The 20,050-nt window shown below is 47.3% G+C and overlaps 1 protein-coding gene across 2 annotated transcripts in view; it reads right to left on the bottom strand.

Annotated features, from left to right (window-relative positions):
• LOC144174971 (cell adhesion molecule Dscam1-like) overlaps nucleotides 1-20,050 on the bottom strand; it is a 706,974-nt gene that overhangs the window by 247,786 nt on the left and 439,138 nt on the right. The gene's annotated exons all lie outside the window — the stretch shown is intronic.

Here is a 20,050-nt window from a genome sequence, read left to right as displayed (position 1 = left end):
TTTCTTCCTCATAGCACCAATTTCGTTCTTCTTTCGAATTTTCAGAAGTTCGTTTGCTTTTACGTCGCCTAGTCCAATCATTTCTGAAGTCGCATGTTTTTTTCCTCTTTGGACTCAATTCCGTTCGCCGCATAATTCAAACTTTTTTTCTCTTCTACACAAATCGCTCAACACAATGATTGACTGTGAAACTGGCTCCCGCCTCGCCCGTCGTCTGGAGTATAATACGTGCAATTCCTCTGCTATCGATTTTTGTTTTCGTCGACTCGGCACGAACTCCCGCGCGATGCTCGCCAGAGACTGCTTTCAGCGATATTGAACGTGAGAAGTGTGCGGCGCTATGCGCGCAAGCCAGCTGGTCCTCTTCAACGCAAATATGCGGACCGGCGTTCTGCCTGCGCGTTTGCGTACAGCGGCCCGCGCGAAAATACGTCTTCCTTCGGGTGTTCTGCGAAATTTATCGCGACGCTCATGCCAATATACCCGTTACGTATAAATATTTATGTGAATCTGCATACTGCGGCGCATGGTGCATCCGAAGCCCTGGCTTTTACGAAATAGGCGGAATGCAATCTTGTCTCCAAGAATACGCTAGAATTTTAATCATATTGGAAGTGGCTGCAAATGTATCCGGCCTTGAATACACGAGACGTTTTCTGCCTCTCTTTACTCCTGCTTGTAATTCCTAAAACGGAAACGATGATGAGGATGATGGATAAACTTTATTGGAGCCGAGGTGAGACACAGAAAAATAACGAGGACTCCGAAGCGCCTCTAGTGAGATCTGTATTTGAAAGCACTGGTGTCCAGTTAAACGCGGCTGAGTGCTTCCTGAGTTTTGCCGTGTCACGCAGTGTCGTGTCATCCGCCACTCACAATGTTTTCGAGATGTGACACAGAAGCCGGCCGCCGAAAGCCCCGAATTTTTTTATAAATATGCACATTAATGCGTTTGTCAAGAATGTCTCGCAGACTGACAGGCAGTTGTGAGTTGCAAACGTGAAAATGTTCCGGCTACTGCAAAACTATGGTTTAGCTGCGGTCACACAGCGTTCAAACAGTGTAACTGGTGAGACATTTTTCCTAACCTGTCTCGTGTGAGTCCCACATTGCGCGTTTCCTTACTGAGGTATGCATACTTGCATGCATGCATGCATCATGAAGCATGTACCATCCTCTCTTAGGTGAGATGTCCATTGAAAATGGTTTGACTAAGGGTGAATGAGTTTTCCCCAATCACCGCCGCTGCCGCAGCCCCGAATGATTGGACTACCCGACGCAATCGTGCAGGGGCTAAGGCGTTGTGCTGGTGAGCCCAAGGAAGCGGGTTTCATCCCGGCCACGACGACTGCTTTCAGACGGAAGCGAACAGCAAAAACGCTGTGTGTCGATATTTTGGCGCGTGTTAAAGATCCCCAGGGGGCCAAACTTAATTCGGATCCCTCCACTAAGGCGCTCCTGTTGGCCCAGGTGTAGCTTGGGCTCAGTAGACCAGGTAATCATTTAATCAACAAATGGTTGGACCACTTGCCAGATTAACAAGGCCGGTCTGCTTTACCGGCGTGGTTGGCCCTGCTTTTCTGAGGGGCCCCTGCAAAGCGTGCTCCGCCTCAGTAGTACTGCTTATGTGGGTAAGCAAACTTTAGAAGTTGAACTTGTGGTTTGCATTTGGGCAAACAGAGCAGCGTCAGCCCCTGAACATCGCTGTACTGCCAAATATACAGTCAATTTTTAACGTGAAAGCGTTATGAAGCTCGCGTCACAGGGAAGCGGGCGTCTGGGACGGGACGGGAAAATCCTGATTGCTCGAGATGGTCATGAGGCAGGCGGGCCACGCGGAGGAAGTTTCCATTCCTCGCGAAGCCCGCCGAGAGGTGTCTCCATTCTCTCATCATGACTCGTTCGAGGAGAATCCAAGCTATTTCACGCGAAATTTCAGAAATTTTACGAGTGCAGCAAGGATTCCGCCTGGAAGTAGCTTAGATTTCCCAGCGTGCCACAATCCGAGCTACTATTTAAGACCGGGCATTCTTTCACAACTGTTTCGCTTTCCCGAACAAGTATGTTTATAGTGTGCACTTCTCACACTCAGTTCTGAAGACGCAACGTAAGAAAGACCAACCAAAAATAAACCTGTGAAATACGTATATAACTTCGATTTGAAAATACGTAGGATCCATTTGGCTGACATTGAACGAATTAACGGTGAAGCACACGAGTAAAAAAGGCCACTTCCGTGCCCATCCAACCTGCTAGATATTTTGCCGTGCCGTGTTGGAAGCCGGATCGCTCGGATGCACATGCGTCTGGTGCTTTACAAAAGATTAATACACACTATAACATTCAAAAGCGGTCCTTCCGCTTTACACTAATGTTGTTCTTGCTCCCCTGTTTAGATTATGAGCCACAACCCTTGCAACTTAGACTAATAATAGCGTGTAACCCTACTTTCACAAAGGTGTGTCGGTGTGAGCACATCTTAACACTGATTATAGTTTAGTTAATGCGAAGCATTTGTGCCCGATTGCAAGATGACTGCTGCGCCGCTTGGTGAGGTAGTTGATTGAACGCAGTCCTTGGTGTGGTGGCTCCTGAAATCCCGTGTCCTCTCATCTTCCTTCTTCTCTCTGTTGCTAAGACACTAAGCTTTGGCGAGTTACTTGCACTGATTAGACCTCGTTTCTGGTTTGTATGCGAGATAAGAAGCTAAACAAGGAATGCAGAAGTCGTCTTGAATAAAGCTGTTCCAAGCAACGCATTTTTTGCCTACAATTTCACCATTGGGAAAGTTTGACGTTCTTATGTTGTCAGCTGAACTGTGCAAAACACGTGTAAAATGCACATCGTCTTCGAAAGCGATACGTGCAACTGTAGATTGTTGAAAAAAAACTGATATAAAGAATAAACGACTTTGTTGTAGCACGGAGGGCAAGCGGGTCCCGGAATAGAACACTTTCATGTGAAAAAAAAAATTCCTGCATTGCACGATTTAAGATAGCCACTTTACAATTTCGAAGAAACGCAGCGCATTGTTTGGAGCGAGTTAAAAACAACTGAGTTTGTGTAGTTGCTGTCAGTATTTGAGGCATTCCTTATACTTTCTTCGAACCAGACCGTATGGAAAGGGTGCTGCTCCTGCGGCGACATACGCAAGACGAGCCTGTTAAGCCTCACTCCGTTGGAGGGCATATGATCCGGCAGCTCAATCGCCTCTGACGGATGAGGCTCAACCACTGTGCCACTAGCCGGCCAGATCAGTCTCCATCATAAGCTCCCAGACGACGCCCGTCGCCCCCATAGAGGCTTATCTCAGTATGCCACATGCAAAACATGGTCAAAGACCAACTTCACTTCACTGCATCACACTCGTAATTGTTTGCGCATTTGAAATGTTTGTTTTTCATGCTTACCCTCTTACAAAGTCTCGTGGAAAAGGTCTTGGAAGGGAAAAGGCTGAAGGGCAGTGTGGGGAAGGGTGTGAGGCGGGGACGATGTAGCTCGGGCCCGTTGGGATGCACGTTTCTCGGTCGCTCTAGCACCCGTCGCGCAAAGCGCAAATTATCGCGATGACACACACTGTAGGCACTCACGGTAGCGACAAGAACCTAACACCATGTTGAAATATTCTCACTGCTCGTCTCCAACGTACATACTTCTGTTGTGCGGCTTTCGCGGAGCATGTCACGCGGCGCAGAAAAGATGAGATGAGAAGACAAAAGCAGTCATAGAAATAGACTAAATCCATTCACCCCCATTTTTTCCTTCGCACTCCCGGCATTCATATCTTTTCCCCCTCCCTTCCTTCCAATCCCTTTTTCTCACCGGAACAGCAGTATTATTTTTCAAGTAGTAGTTCTACTACTACTACAACTTTCTTTTTCACTTGTCTCACTTTTCTACTTTTTATATACAACACTAAGAAATAAAACAATTGCGAATGGGTTAGGCGCCCGTAGCGCGAAAGACACAATCATTTCAATGAAGTCGAGAAGCTTAGCGCGAATTCCGCGATGGGCTTAGCATGTGGATGAATTCACCACCAGCGGGATGAACTTGCTTCTTTTCTCCGTCGTAGAAGGAACCGAAATAGAGGTTCTTGAAATAATGGAAGCTTTGTTGTTCTTTACGTTGTTTTCTTTTTTGGCGCGTAGAGACTGGGGCTATTAAAAGGAAGCATAAGGTTTATCTTCATCCATGCGTAAAACAAACGCACTAAAGTTTATTTACAGTAGTATAGCACTAATACTGTTCTACACTTTGTGCATTGTTCATGTTCGCTGTTTCCTATTCGTTCTCGCCGTTCGTTTGAGAAACAAGTCGTTACCAAGCCAATGGATTCGTGGGCAGGGACGTGGAGAGCTTCAGGTATCTGCTTCTAACATTTCAAGAGGTCGTTCCTCAGAATCTTCTCTCTCGGAGGGTCTTCCCCAACCCCTCATCCAAAGCTTATTCGGTTTGACTCATCGGCCTTGAGAATGCTCCAGAAAGGGTCCTCCCTTTCACGGGGCAGGTTCAGTCGCTTAGCGCCCAACGCTGAACCGCACTGCCCGGACCACGGAGAGGCGCGTCGCTCCTTACAACATATGCTCTAGTAATGCCCTGCATTACGCGACGATGCGTTTAATAACAAAGAGGATTGAGAGGAAGACCTCAAAAGCGGTAACCTCTCCGTGCAACTTGTGGCTGTCCAGAGGCCCTGCGAAAGGGCACGGCCTTCTACGCGGGAACGGCCCTCAACTACAACCCCAACGTAGTTCCTCAGGGCCAAAATAAAAGTTATTTGTCTGTCGGTCTTAAGCTGATGTTGGCAACATGTAGAACAATTCTTCTGCAGAACCACTTGCTGCAAACAGGAATCGAATCCCCAAAATATATAAGCAGACTGGTGTACGGATGCACTGCAAAACTGCGCCATTTCGTGGTGATTTCCAGCAAACGGGTCACCGTAAAAAATTACACCATCTTCCCGTGGGGAACCCTGATGAGGATACGAAGCATCATGGGGGTTCCGTGCGGTTCCATTGTGTTGCCGTTATGTTGAGTGATCTCTTGTGTAGGAGCGACAGAGGGAATTACGCATCCGGGTCCACACCGGTGGCAAAGGCACGCATGTACTGTTGGGTTACGGTGAGTAGGCGGTGGTTCTCGAGGCGCCGAAACTCGTCCATCATGTTCTTGCCGATGTTGTCGTCTCTGTGGTAGAATCGGTAGCCTCCGTCAGCGTTGGTGAGGCAAAGGTTATTGACGTTGGTGCACCGTCTGAGAGCAACGTACACGCCCTCCTCTTCGCAGCTTTGTCTTCTCCTCCTCCTTCTTCAGCGGCTCTCCTTCGGGAAGATGACGACGGCGGTTCAACGCGAAGCTATCTCGTGATAGATTCTTTGGTTGGCCAATCCCTAGGTGCATCCTGCCACAATCATCATCAGAGGCACTGCGGACGGGGCACGGACGCGGGAAATCCCCCCGAGCAAGAGATGCTTCGCATCTAAAACGAAAAGAAAAGTAATATGGTAGAAAACCAAGCCTGACCAGCGCTAAAAGAAACGAAAGTAGTGTGCAACATCAACAGCACCCAGTAGCTGCCCTTTTCTTCTTCCGATTCTCTGTCTCTGCATGTTCTAACGCGCTTATACGTGATATTTCTCGATAGGCTGCAGAATGACAGCCGTGCACCTTAAAGGAGCCATGAAGACAAAATATAAGTTGGGTTTATTAGAACGACTGCTTAGTCCCGATAACAATGATACCAATATCATCGCAATCTTCGAACAAATAACGAAGATATGAAAGAAAACGTGTGTAGCGGTCGCGACCCCCTAGCCAATTTCCCGCAACTTTTCTATGACGTCACGGAACCTTGTTTGTGCGATTGGCGGCCGCCTAACTGACCTGTTGCGACGACATATGACTGGACGTCTGTAATGGGGCCTCTAGTTCCATTTGACCGCATCGCTTGAATGCTAACGTGCAGTTAACGCACTAAAAATTGTTTTATTGTTGGCCCGTATGACGTCATTCTTGCTCAGACCACGTCACTGTGGCGCAAAATTTGAAAGTTTTTAAACACTTTTTGCTTTTTTTTTTGTTAAAAAAACAGCTTTTGTGGCTGTAATGGAGCTGAGTGAGATATTTAATCCTAGTTCTTTCAAATTAAACGAAGTTGTATTTTCTCTTCATGGCTCCTTTAAGCGCGGCAAGCGGGAAGCGGTTAAATAAGGATTAAAGTCGCCACTTTATTGCGTCATCCGTCGGAAGCTCCCTAACCCTGATCTTTGCAATGCCCGCTGTTAGTCGTTTTTTTTTTGTTTGTTTGAAGTAATGGCGGTGCTCGCAGCATATTGCCGTTCTCTTGGGAGTGCCTCTGACGTCAGCCGCACCCCTCCCCCTTGTTGGCGAGTACTTACTGACGGCCGCTTGGGGCTGTGATTTCGTCGACGAGCCAAGAAAATTCGACCGCATCTTCTTTCCGAGTTACAATCGAAACAGCGTATTTTAAGAACCTTCGGGGGAATGTCAGAGACCTTGATCGTGGGGAAGTTTTCCACTTAATATGATGGTCTGCGTCTTTGTTGTATCTCGTTGGCCGTCAGTTTCGCAGAATCTTCGTTTATTCCCTCGTCCACGGGCTTAACTGAAGTAACATAATCATATACCTCGAAAATTCTGACGGAAAGCCGTTCAAACAAATTTGATGGCAGTGGAGTAGTTGGGACTGAATTCTTTTACGCCAGGCAAAATGCGATAAATGCGGGAAGCATTTCTCAAGCTAAGAAAGTGAATGGCTGTACAGTCATAGAGAAATTAAATGCGAACATGAAAATTCCAACCAAATTACACATAAGTGAAAATTACTGTTCGTGGAGGTCCAATAATGGCGCGGTATTGGTATATGTGGAAGGCCATTTTTCCCAACTTCGTTACTGTAATTAAGCCACGCGTCAATTTCACCTGCATGGGAAGAAATCGCGCAATTTGTGTGCTCTGGTTCATACTTTTGCATTCGCATTTCGTTTGTTCATGACTGTACGTATGCACAAACATAAGGATTCCTGGTTGTAGTGATTTATTTATTCTACTTTTGCTCTGTTGTCTACTCAGGCTAGCTGTCGGTACAAAGGTTTGTTTGTTGTAATACTTAATTAACTACAAAATGGTGTAGTGGAGTGCTCGAGTGTATAACAATTTGAATTAGCTATAGATATAATTTTTTAGAAAGAGTGCGTCATGCCAAATGTGTTCATGACTGTGCGCTATTACAGTACTTTGTTTCCTTATTTTGTTCCCTTGCCGTATTTTACAGCGTTTTGTTCATGACTGTCTGTTATTGCAATGTTTGTTTACTTCTTTTGCTCCCTTGCAGTATTTTGCAGTGCTTTGTTCATGGCTGTGTATTATTGCAGTGTTTTGTTCCCTCCCTGTAATGACCTTCGCTAGAGGGTCAATATTATTATCAAATAAATAATTAATTAAGATTTGGGTTTGCACCACTCCGCGCACTGCCCTACCGACGAAATCTAGGCATCAAATGCCCGCCGATTTTCTTCGGTAATCGGCACAGGAGGCGCTCTTCGCCAACTTCTGCACTCGCTACCAACTTCTTCATCAACTCAGTGGTATCTGAAAGAGGAATCTAAACGTAACAATCTATCGAAATCCTTGTAGACTCCCCCAGAGCCTACGGGTGGGCATGAGCGCGCCGCCGGAGAGGCGACACCGCTATACAGGACCAGCTGTTCCAGTCCCGGACAGAAGGGGGGAGAGGGGGAGGAAGCGTATAGAGGAACAGCGCCGAATGAGTATACGAAAACGAGATTATTTGTATGCGTCAGGCGGCGCGATATCCCAGCCATGGCCGCCGGAACGAGCGGGAGGCGACGAGAGGTGTCTCCCTTAATTTCCGGGAAGCATCATTCGCCGAGCACACACACTGAAAGCGCCGCTCAGTCGTCGACGCCAAAGCCCGTCTCGCGCCCTCGTCGCTCCCTGCCTCCTCGTGCGCAGATTGCCTTTGGACTCCGGTGTTTGGCTTTGGATTGTCTCGGGGCACTTTGCCGCTCTTGGCTGGATTAGAGCGAATATATACGGCGGGTGGCAGGAAAGTGCCAACGACTCGGGCAAGAGAGAGGCGTACTTTACGCGCTGTTGGCCTCTCCTCTGGGATCCGGGTGGTACTAAAAAGCGTGTTTTCTAAGCCACGCGCGTGCAGTGTCTCGTGTGGACTGTGTGCATAAAGTCGACTTAGTTTGCCCCCCTCCCCCCCTTATTCTTGTTTTTTATGCATAAAGGAAAGAGGCCAAGTTCGCCCCGTACAGCCCACTAGACATCAGTGATATAAAGAAGCCGATAGGCACCGTGGAACATCGTAAAGGCTTTAAGGCCAAGGTTCACACTTAAGTCACTGCGAAGGGATACTTACACGTGCCCACTGCTTATCACGATTCTAATCCCAGTATTAATAGCGGGGCCATTGGTCTCCTTTGTCATGGGCTACATACATAACAGAACAGCAACTTGACCCTCCCTCAACCACCGGGGAAAAAAGAAAAGGGCAGGAAAGATAATTACATCGCGTTTCAATAGTGACAATTGTTGCCAGGTTCCGATAGGAGTCCGATATTCCCACGTTCCGATATTCCCAGTTCCGGTACCAGGTTTCGATTCAACTAGTGCGCACCGATAAAATTAAAATTTAGCGATTAAAAATAACATGTTCCAATAAGACGATGCTGTAAAAAAATGCAATTAAAGAGGAGTCCTTTTGAGGTACCGCCCATGGGAAGCTTTTTCAGCGGCAACGAAGAGTATTATCAGTGAAAATATGAAGTGTACTGTCGCTACCAGCATGGGAAATGGTGCCTGGGTCAGCGTAAGATGTCGGTATAGAGTTATTGCTTTATTTTCAAGTAATAAACGCGTCCTCGGGACGTTCCCTATTAAGTAGGCACCAAAACACGCCGTAATCGGCGCGAAATTAGAAATTATAATACCCACTATCTTTCGGTTGCACCTAATATTAAAACTGGTGCTTACTTGCACCGAAGCTATACTTGGCACACCGAAATGCTGAAAGACGGAATATCGATCGGCTACCCTCCCAACTACCTACGCTGAAAATTATGTAAGCTCTCTTTATTTTAACACACACAAAAAAAAATGTCTTCCAAAGGGCCTTGCAAAGCTAAAACTTATGTTAGCTCTCTTTATTTTGACGCAAAAAAAAGTCTTACAAAGTTTTACGCGAATAGCGCTACGAGTTGGAACGTCTCACGTATGCTATTGACGCCATATTTTTTTTTATTTCATGTTATACAACATGTCAGCTGTCGCTGCAAGGAAGACGCCAAGCGGAAAATGTACGAGAAAATGTCGTTGCCTGTTTCCTAAAGGAAGGAAACAAAGTGTTATTAATGCCGCTTTTACATCGATGGCTCCGAGGCTTACAGCGCTTCTGATTGATTGATACACCGAAAGGTATATGACAAGCTCTAATTTGTAGGCGCGCTCTGTAGCAGTACAATATCGTAACTGCCTCAGTAATCATCTCCACGCATTTTTAGTGCTAAGTAGGACGTGATTGATTGATTGATTGATTGATTGATTGATTGATTGATTGATTGATTGATTGATTGATTGATTGATTGATTGATTGATTGATTGATTGATTGATTGATTGATTGATTGATTGATTGATTGATTGATTGATTGATTGATTGATTCTGATACCTAGGTTGCTGCTTACAAACGCCTAGTTATAAAATCCTTCGCATAACTGGTAAACACCGCTTTGTAATCAAAATTTAAGCTGTACAGTATATGCAGACGTCGTCAGAATTGTGCGATAAAGTGCACCTGATATCACTATACGGTATTTTTTTATTGTGATGGCGCAATTTTGAACTATATGAACTCATTCTAGGGGAAGGGATTAAGAACAGAAACTCCGCCTGATTTCCATCATGGTTGTTGGTCAATGGGAAACCGGGATTCAGCTTGCCAACCCAGCCATATTATTGAGATATTTGCGTACTTCCGACAAAGTCTGTATATTGTTTTGAAGTTTTTCTGACTGTTGTAGGTGTCACTGGGCCACTTATCAGAGAATTGTTGTTTGTGAGTGGCGTGTCTGAAAGCGTGCTTCGGGGTCTTCTTCTGGGATCACGAACCGGCTCTTACAACGAGAAGCTGGAGAAAAAACAGCTGTTCTCAACCCCACAAACCTAACCTCACTGTTCCTCATTTATTTCCCACCAAGCCAAGCGCAATGGCATTAACACTTCGTAGTAGAAAATTTTTATCAGAAAATTTTTATCACCACCCATTTTTGACACCAAACGTATTTGGGTTGTCAATGGAGGTGATTAATCGATGCGAAGCTCAGGCAGGCTGTCTGCCACATTAAAGTGGCGTCTGATGGGTGTGGCTCTCTCTCTGTTGCGCCTCTTTCGGCGAAAGGTGGGAAAGGGGTTGTAATGGAGGGGCACTGGTACAGGAAGAAAGTGGGAGGGGGCGCACTGTGTGTTATGCGCTGTCCATGGGGCCATTTTCGAATCCTACGCTAGATAGATGAGCGACATGGGGCGTACGCGGTTTCGGCTAGCTCACTAGGTGGGTGTCTGTCATGCTCGAATTGAAGATCTGAACTCGGCGCACCCGCTGTTCTCGGCGTTGCGTAAAGTCAACGGCGAAGCGACGCATGCTCGTCCAGGAGAGAGAAGTTCGACGATTTGGGTGTTTTTGCCGTGAAATATGATCTGTGGCTTTCTCCGAGCCAACTGTTGTCCATAAACGCCTATCTAGGTCGTGGCGCACTGTCGTGATCAAGATTACCTGGTCGCAAATAGTGCGAAGGAATGAACAAAGAGAAGAATCTAGTAGTAGTAGTAATAGTAGTAGTAGTAGTAGTAGTAGTAGTAGTAGTAGTAGTAGTAGCAGTAGTAGTAGTAGTAGTAGTAGTAGTAGTAGTAGTAGTAGTAGTAGTAGTAGTAGTAGTAGTAGTAGTAGTAGTAGTAGTAGCAGTGGTAGTAGTGGTAGTAGTAGTAGTAGTAGTAGTAGTAGTAGTAGTAGTAGTAGTAGTAGTAGTAGTAGTAGTAGTAGCAGCAGAAGAAGAAGAAAGCGTTTATTTTAGCCGTTGATGTGGGAGTGGTTCCCTGGTCCAGTAATTCATGTGATGAGCAGGAAGCCTTCGCTCTTGATTCCGGAGGTTGACCGGTTGGCTGAGGATAACCAGGTTCTCCCTCAGTTAAGGGGTGATAAGAGGATATCGGAGATGTGGAAGGTTGAGATTGGGCTCACGCTGTATTATAAAATGATGTAGAGTGCAGGGTTGTGAACAGAACTGGCCTTCGGTAGAGTATTGAGTAGGAAACATGCGATGCAGGCGGACTGGATGGATGTAGATGCTACTTCGCATGGAAGACGTTGACATTCCACTTTCCCTTGTTAAGAAAGGGGCCTTTATTGTCCGCTCTTATATAGGTGACGTGCCATCTCAGCCTTATGTCAGTCGGAAGCACACTGAAGTGGATTGCGTGTATTTGCGTGCACATGAATACGGCAATCCTATCATATCTTTTACTACGTTCTTGGAAACTTGTCAGCAGGAGGAATTGACCCTATATTTTTGTATTTGAAGATAAAGACAAAAACCCTCCCCGCCGCTGGACCTCTCTTTTTCCAAAGGATAACACAAGACGCGGTGACGCCATCTGGCGTCCGCCAGCAATCTCCCAGGAAGGGACACTGCCGTACGCGTTATTGTTTTTCTGAACACAAGACTCGACGACCGCTTCGCGCTTTCTCTCTCATTCTCGGCACGGACGGTTTATTCCAAGCACCGGCCCGTGAAGATTGGAGAAGCCCCGGACGCACAAACTCCAATCGCGTCTGACGACGCCAACTGGCTGGAGAAAAACACTGTTGACCGTCGCGACAGCGCTCGAGAGAGCAGCGTGGCAGTCCAAAGAGAGGCCTGAGACACGAGAGAAGCTCAGCGCCAAATTTATGCGCCCCGATATGACTTGGAGATAGTAGTCGCCGTTCGGTTCTCCATGCAGGAATAAAGGCAAAGAAAGCTCACTGTCGACGTCTCAAGATATTGAATTTTGCACAGTGAAATATTTTCCAGGGAACGTGAGATAGAGAGGGGGGAGAAAGTCTTAATAAAACGGGAGAAGCTGGCTTAAAGAAGCGCTTGCATTATCATACAGTATAGATGCCAGCAAACACACCGATGGCGTGGGCGCGATCAGAAATGCGCGCGCGGAGTTATAATATATTGTATATTATGTGTTATACAATTTATTTATACCTCGAATCTTCTTTCAGGATATTTATTATCAGCAGCTGAGTAAAGACCTGCTGCCGCTGCTTGTCAATTTTTCCTTTTTTTTCGGATTTCAATTACAAATGCAATAGTTCATTGAATTATCACCTCCGATTAGAATGATCTCATTTTAAAGATATGGCTAAGCAACAATTTATACAAACACAACCTACGATTGAAAATTTTCTAAATTATTTTCCTGGGTTTCCAAATATCGTCATTACTATACACGTTTCATGCTGCTGAAAATAAGCCGTGCGTCGACAATCAAAAATTCTCTTTAAACTCACTGCCTTCCCTTTTGAACGTGCACCAAACAAGAAAACTTGGACATTTCGTCAATCGGGTATGACGTTTAACGCGCCGACGTTACACAGGCGTTGAGGCGCACCGTCGTGGAGGACTCCGGATTAATTTTGACCGCCTGGGGATCTTTAGCACGCGCCGGAACCTCGAACACACGGCCGTTTTCGCTTTTGGCCTTCATCAGAAGAACAGCCGCCGTGGCCGGGAATCGAACAGTTCATCAATTGAAACACCTGAAATCATCAGCTAGCGCAGAATGAGAAAGCACTTAGACCTACATTACATCGGAGTGGGTTGTTTAAAATGCAGGGGAATACAAAGCGGGCGTCCATAATTTGGTGCAATTCACTCGCCCTTCGTGGTTTGTTAAATTTAACATTTTGTGGGTATCGTAGTAACAATGGAGACGCTCAATAAAAGTAATATTCTAAATTTGATTCCATTTTCAGTAACGTAGACAACCCAAACGATTTTCTAAAATTAAAATAATATTCCGAGCACATGGCACTATGTATGTGGTATTTTAAATAGAAATCGTGTTTCTTGCACGCCGTTTACCTAAGCATTCTTCATTGAAAAAACGATTTTAAGCAGTCTCCAAACGCCACTCTCTTTTTCTGTAGGTCTCATATCGGTTTTTAGCTACACTGAGTTTTGAATTAGACCAAACTCGTTTCTCTTTTTCCCAGTAGCCTGTTGGAGGAGTATCATAAAAATACCATTACTTCAGTGTGTAAGCCTACCTTACAATGACCATGCTACCCGAATTGTCTTACTGTGCTTGCCAGGATTAGCAGACTTTCAAGCGAGAATTAGTTGCCCTGCGAAACAGACCCAAAATAAGGTGGACAGGTATTTCCGCAGGTGCTAAGCAAAATTATTGTGTTTAAGTACAAAATTTGTATATTGCTTGGAGGTAAAAGTATGCGGCGTACACCTCCCACACTTTATTTGCCCCACAAAAACACACAAACAAGGCTCTCAGCAAAGTTCGAGTGCCGAAAAATTCGGCCGAACTGCCCCCGACATCGTAAAAACGAACCAGCACGTTTCTCCGAGCCCCGGCGCCGCTAATCAGCCGAACTTTGCGGCCAACTTGACCCGATGTCTTTTTCAGGGCTCTCTGCGGCCTGCTCGTCAAATGCATGCCCGAAGAGATCCGGCGCAGTTTTAGGGCAGCAGTTATCGAGCGTGGACAATGAACGGCGGGCCTGGGCAGAACTATCGGCGCCGCGTCCTCAGGGCGCCCGCATCTTCTTTATTTTTGTTGCACTTTTGCGCACGGCCCTCCCCGAGGCAGGAAGGGGATCTCGGAAGCGCATCCCCGGCGGACGCGGTCTGTGTCAGCCGAAGTCGCCCCCGCTTGTGCCTGCGTGGTCCCTGGGCGAGCGCCAAGTTGACAATGGGCCGCGTCAATCTCGTGCCCGGGCCCGCCTCGTACTTTCCCATCTACCGAGCTGCCCTTTCGCCACCTCTGCTGCCTGCTGCCTACCATCAGCCCCGCTCTTTTCGGCATGACCGCTGCCTGTTTTATAGATGGCCGGATTTGCCGCGTGGGCGTTTTTTCGCGTGGCCGTTTAACCTACCGCAGAAAAACTGCTAACCACCCCCTTTACAACGCCCCCATGACCAGTCCGTGCCTCCATGAAGTCATTTTCTGTCGGCGTTGCGATCTTTCACTATGCTTATATGGAACCGTCTGTTATTTCGATGTCGTTAAGGTTCGGAAAAATCGTGGACCATGTTGCACATGTGCACAGAGATAATACTGTTGACCACGCCAGTTATAACACCGCGCGAGCAGTCGGCTGGTCAAACGTTTCTAAAGCTGTTTCGACCCAGGGTAGTGCTCTTTCAAGTAAAAGCACTGCCCTAAAGGCAAATAGGAGGCGCTTGCTCACCTAAATTGGCGTACCCATATTCTGACGTTGTGCTGCTGAGCCTAAAGACGCGAGTTCGCTCCCGGCCGTGGTGGCTGCTTTTCTGATGGAGGCGAAAAGCGAAAACGCCTGTGTGTCGAGATCTCAGTACACATTAAATATTCCCAGTTGGTCAAAACTAATCCGGAGCCCTCCACTACGGCGCGCGTCGTATTCCAAATGTAGCATTGACGCGTTAAATCCCACAATCAATCAATCAATCAATCAATCAATCAATCAATCAATCAATCAATCAATCAATCAATCAATCAATCAATCAATCAATCAATCAATCAATCAATCAATCAATCAATCAATCAATCAATCAATCAATCTTTTATTTAATTTATTTCAGCCGTGTGTGTTTCTACTTTCAGATTGAAACAAGCTCCCGTGAACACTACTCTGAAGAAACGGGGCAAATATACTCGCACTTTCAAGATGGTTGATCATTTGTACTATGAATTCATTCCAAGAAAACAAAAACTTAATACCGCTATATTCGAAAATTCATCTTAACAAGGTTGTTATGACGTGAGTTTACTGTACAGTCGGCCAAATGTTTGCGCTAGCGGCGATTTTTCAGTTTTATGGCGCTCTTAGGAAGGAACAGCTTAGCAGACGACGGGCCCAGCTTGAGTGCGGTTTCTGAGCATTCACTTAATCTCGACCTGTTTGCAACTTGGCTTCCGTTATACGCCGCTCACGCGTGAAAAGTCGCCGCTCCCGAACGCTGGTTAAAGATTTGGCCGGCTGTACGTTTAAGGCCGCAACCACGGTGTAAGACACACTTTTAGGTGTGGACACAGCCGCCCAAAAATCTGTCAAAAAAGTTGGTGGCACCAGGCGTAGACCTTTGACTGAAAGGACGTCTAGTGGCAGAACTTCTAAGCTTCGCAGCGTCCTAGGCTTTAAGTGGCTTGACTGGGCTTGACCAACGACCGTCCGAAGCAAGGCGGTTCGCAGGCACCAGCGGCATGCGTGTAAGACATCGTTGTTTGTGTGAGCTCACTGTGTGAGTTCACACCACACGATCTTAATGCGTAATTTATTGCACTGTTCAAACAGCTGCGAGAGTTCGGGCGTCCTAAGTTCACTAAAGATGCGCGCGCAGCTCCTCTGAACATTGGACACCGGCAATCTATTTGACAACACCGCTTCATCTCCACTGATTCGTGCGTGAACTTACGCGAGTTGTGCAACGTCATTTACGACGAAGAAACATCAGCGTACTGGCCGCTAGTTTAACCCATTTCAGAAACTGGGCTACTTGCCTTGTATGTCGGGGCGTTGTTCCTGCATCAAACACTTTCTTTCTGCCGCTGCTTGTACTGAGCAGCTTGGGAGCTGTACACAGCGGTAAAATCAACGGCACTGCATCGTTTGCGAGCACGCACCCCTTCGACATTGAGTAATACTTTCTTTCCAAGCTCCGAAAAGTACTCTTTGCCACAATCGAACCCTCAGAGAAATGCTGACTGCAAGTAGCATCATTTTCTGCTGGGGATCGCTGCAGGGCACGCATTCATTCGTTCAGGATCGCAGGGACGTGTGTCACGTTTTATTGCCAGCCGTTGCAGTACGCACTCAATAAGGCATTTGCACCCCATTTTATCGTTGCGCAAGCATGAAATCCCACTTGTGTGAGTGCTCAACGGCTACCGCGACACGCATTCCCTTCGCTTAAGTGTTTTATACTTTCTTTTGATTGTTACCGACTCAAAACACATGCCCAGAACACGTTCAAACTCTGAGATGAATGCAAAGGCTTTCGCGCGGCCTTCTTCAAGTTATCGTCTGCACCACCAGCCGGTGGAACCGGCCAAGCCTCGGCAAGCAGACATCGAGGAGACGGCCGGTTACGGAAGCTGCCGAGAAGGCCCGACAAGGAGCCGAAAATATCCGAACAGCTCCGGGTGGCCGGTGTTTAAAAGCTTATTTTCTTTGCCGCTGTAGGGCGCTGCAGTCAACGGGCTCAGCGGCGTCAGTTTGGCGTCTTTATTAAAAGGGCGAGTACACGTTTGTTTTACAAGCTGTGTCCTCGCCTAATAGTATCTCTCACACCATGGTCGCAACGTACTTGCGAAACGCGCCAACTCTGTGGGGAGGCGCAAAGTTTGCCTTATTCCTGCTTCAATTTTTCCACATCGAGTACCACACGTGCCTGATTTAGTAAAAAGAAAAAAAAAATGAAACACTGTATTTTTCACTCTAATGAAAGTGAATCAATTTAAAGCCGGCTATTGCGACCTTATTTTCCTCAGGCGTGCGGGTCTGCAATCTACAACAAAAACTTTAATAAAAAGACCGCAAGAGAAAGAAAAAGTTCAAAGGAGATCGAAACCGAAGCTCAGAGGTCAATCTGCAAACAATCGGGGCATAAATTCCAGCTAACGCTCTCTTCATGTTTAATCGAAAGACTCCTGAATCCCCACCCAGTCCACAAAAAAACGAGATGCCAAAAAGAAAAGCAGAAGAGCGCTCCGCTTAATTACGGCTCCGAAACACGACGAGATAAGAAACCGTATTAGAAGCGAAGATTTAGCGGACATCGAAATTAGCTCCGAAGTTGAAAAACAGGCGCAGCGGCAAAAAAAAAAAAAAAAAAGCCATTTAGTGTCGTCGCCGTGCCACGAATAACAACAAAAAATAAATTGTCTCAAATCTGTTTGAAGCGAAGCGCGCGGACATCTGCTATCACTGCATGGTGGTGGCGAAGGGGGGCGCATTCCTCCAACTCATCAGAAAATCGAGATCCAATATGGACAGGGTCGGAACGCCAGGGGACCGGAAAGAAAAAAAAAACAAAAAAAGGGGGGGGAGGGGTGGGCGTTTCGCCAGAAATGCCGAACGCGCAAAATTAACCCTCTGGGGAAGCTAGAAACGGGGAAGGGGACTGCTCTCCGGCTTTAAAGCCAGAGCACGCGAAGAGCGCTTCTCATACGCCTCGCTCTTGTTTTCTCCACCCTCGACTGGGGTAGATTTTATTGGATTTCGGCCACGCGACGAGGGCAGCACGCCGTCCCAGTGTGTGCGCACGGGCAGACACTGTAGGAGGCCGTAAGAAGGGGGGCTTCGCGTAATAAAACTTAGTCAATGCAAATATCCTCCCCACTGCTCTACTCTTTGTTTCGTTCACTCTGCCGCAAACGTGACAAAGAAAAGAATTAGTAAAACAAAAGGAGGAGGAGTGCGTAGCCGGGCAAAAATAAGGGGACCTTGGCCCGTCGCGCGAATCTGCGCTGGGGACCGTCGTAGCCAGGAAGTGGAGCGTAAAGAAGAGGCAGCCCGTATCTTGTTAGTGTTCCTCCCTCCCATCTTTCCCCCTCTCTCTCTCCCTCTTTTGCACACGGTCGCCTTTCTTTTTTCTCCCCTCTTTTTTTCCCCCAACGTTGGAGGGAAGAAACGAAGCTCCCCGTCGTAATTACACACGCCGCTCTTGTCGCAAGATTTTAGGCGGTGCCCTCGGCGAGCTCTGGTCGGCGGCGACTCTTGGGCGTCTTTCTGACGTCTTCATCTGTCTCGTGGGGACGCATGGGCGGGGGAGTGCTTTTTCAGTGCTGGCGGACGTCAACGGTGAAACCGTGCGCCTACGTACGTCCGGCACTCTTCAGGACAGGCCATCGTAGTGTACTTTATGCCGCTGGACATCGGAAGGCACTCGTTCAATTTACGGCGAGCGGGTAATCCGTAACCGTGACTATAATCTTCTGGTCAGTGTAAACCATAACGGCTGCCTGACCAGGGTTTAAGTGGAGGAGCTCAGCTTATTTTTTTTTTCGTTATCCTACTGGCTGTCATAACAGCTCCGAAACAAACATAACTTCCAGGAGTTAACTTGCTTTCTTTCTGTCGCAGGAGGCGCAGTACACGTTTGACTAACACTATGCGAGACTTTTCGTTATCAACAAAAACAAGGTGAAAAGATACTCTAGTTAGTTATGACGACGAGCATACGTTCCACGTCAATGCACCCCAGTCTAGTGTTTTTATTCCACTCTAGTGTTTTATGACGGCTAAAAAAAAATGAAGGAGTCAGCAACGATTGTGTGATGATGGCAGTAGCAATGGCGCATGATAGATATCTAGGGTTGCTTGTTTTCGGGTAAAACTCGATTTTACCCGATTTTTACACCCGGAACATGCTTCAGGAGAAACAGGTTAAGCCCCATTTCTCCCCGAAGGAATTTTTTTCAAAGTAGCGATCCGCAAAATCATGGGCTGACAGTCCGCCGTTCTCAACCTGTATATTTGCTGGATGGAATGCCCACAAACATAGCTGTCGAACTCGCATATATAATATCGGCATGACTCTGCCGCTCGCCACAGCAGGCTGTAAAATGCTGACATTGTTGCGCCCAGCTCATGAAGGCTGTGAAGTCTAGAACTTTCTACCAGCTGAGATACGTTCGATGATCCGACAGGTCTCGAATGGAAACTGGCATGTGGCTCATGCAGATGATAATGTACGTAATCAAGGATGTAATCAAGGAGACGAGTAGGCAGTGTGGTCACAGCCTTCGACGATGACGAAGCTCAGCGGGGCGCGCAGCCTACGCAGACCTTCCGGTGGCCATCATGTACATAGTGTAAATAGATCCCTCTTCACCTACCATGGTTCGTCCAATTTTTTCTGCCGCCACGTAACATTTTGGCAGAGGGTGCTGGGTACACCTTCATCCTGGCCGCGAGCTTTTTCCTGTCTCAGATCATGAAGCATTCTTAACCTGGCTCTCGGATCGCGTCGGAGCGCCCCAGCCCCTGTGAGCCATGGACGCAACCATTCCCCATCCCCGTGTCCCCTGCCCGTGACCCGCCGAGAACCGACGGCCTGACCAGCCACGACCTGACGTAAAGCTGACGACGTTCCCTCGCCCAGGTCTCCGGCGCGTCTCCGAGGGCTTTGGACGCTTTGTCGCGGCGTCGGCGGGACCTGCTTTTCCGGGGCCCGTGCTCATCCCGACCGTCATCCTCATCTGCCGCGACAAGGACGTCAATGTGTATTCTCACCTTTTATTAATTCTCGCCACCATCGCCTACCTACTGCGACCTCAACCTGGGTGGTCGCTCGCAGTCGGGGGGCCATGTCACGAGACAACGATGAAGAGGGTAGTGGAGCGTAGCTGTGAGGTCACAGCCTACGACGACGAAGATGCTCTGAGCGCGTTCAGCCTGCGCGGACTCTCCAGTGGCCGTCGTGCACATAGTGTAAATATATCACTCCTAATCTACTATGGTTCGTCTCATTTGTTCCGCCGTCACGTAACAATATATTGAACATGAGTCAAGCGGAGGTTGAACATGGAGCAAAAGTAGACGTGGAAACGATGCGCTGGATCACGCCCGATATAAATGTGCTAGTTCCGGGTGTCACATCTCCCCTGTGCTCCCTGTTTAAGGTCCACGAGGTTTCTTGTCAGTATATATGCACAAACACGCCAAGGTTACTAAGTGTGTTTAAGTGATATAAGTAAGCTTTGTGTCAGCTTTGCAGAAGAATCTG

Source organism: Haemaphysalis longicornis, unplaced genomic scaffold (genome assembly GCF_048455015.1).
Source record: "Haemaphysalis longicornis isolate Haplotype H1 unplaced genomic scaffold, Haemaphysalis longicornis Haplotype H1 scaffold_3, whole genome shotgun sequence".
Lineage (NCBI taxonomy): Eukaryota > Metazoa > Arthropoda > Arachnida > Ixodida > Ixodidae > Haemaphysalis > Haemaphysalis longicornis.
The sequence above is the reverse complement of the archived record's forward strand: the minus strand, read 5'-3'. Positions and strand labels throughout refer to the sequence as shown.